Source organism: Morone saxatilis, unplaced genomic scaffold, assembly GCF_004916995.1.
Source record: "Morone saxatilis isolate NCDOM2014 unplaced genomic scaffold, NCSU_SB_2.0 Contig12, whole genome shotgun sequence".
In the NCBI taxonomy this organism is placed as follows: Eukaryota; Metazoa; Chordata; class Actinopteri; family Moronidae; genus Morone; species Morone saxatilis.
Genome location: NW_023339674.1, coordinates 27,986,465 through 27,986,679, shown reverse-complemented (window position 1 = coordinate 27,986,679; position 215 = coordinate 27,986,465). Strand labels below are relative to the sequence as shown.

At 32.6% G+C, this 215-nt stretch overlaps 1 protein-coding gene across 1 annotated transcript in view; it reads right to left on the bottom strand.

Annotated features, from left to right (window-relative positions):
- The window catches only part of trappc8 (trafficking protein particle complex 8), a gene marked incomplete at its 5' end in the record, with an annotated part of 20,754 nt that overhangs the window by 5,194 nt on the left and 15,345 nt on the right, over positions 1-215 (bottom strand).

The following is a 215-nucleotide window of genomic DNA, read 5'->3' as shown; positions in this document are numbered from 1 at the left end:
TGCAGAGAAAGGCTCTTTTGATCATCAAGGTTGATACAATTGAGTTACAACAACCAGCGTGGTTGAGGGAATGGGTAACCAACTAGTGAATTCAGTGCAGATTGCAGCTAATTTGTTTTTTTATCTGTTTTTTCAGATATTGTGAAAGGTTCTGTTAAAATTTAATTAAATTACAATTCAATTTTATTTGCATAGTGCCAATTCATAACAGAAGT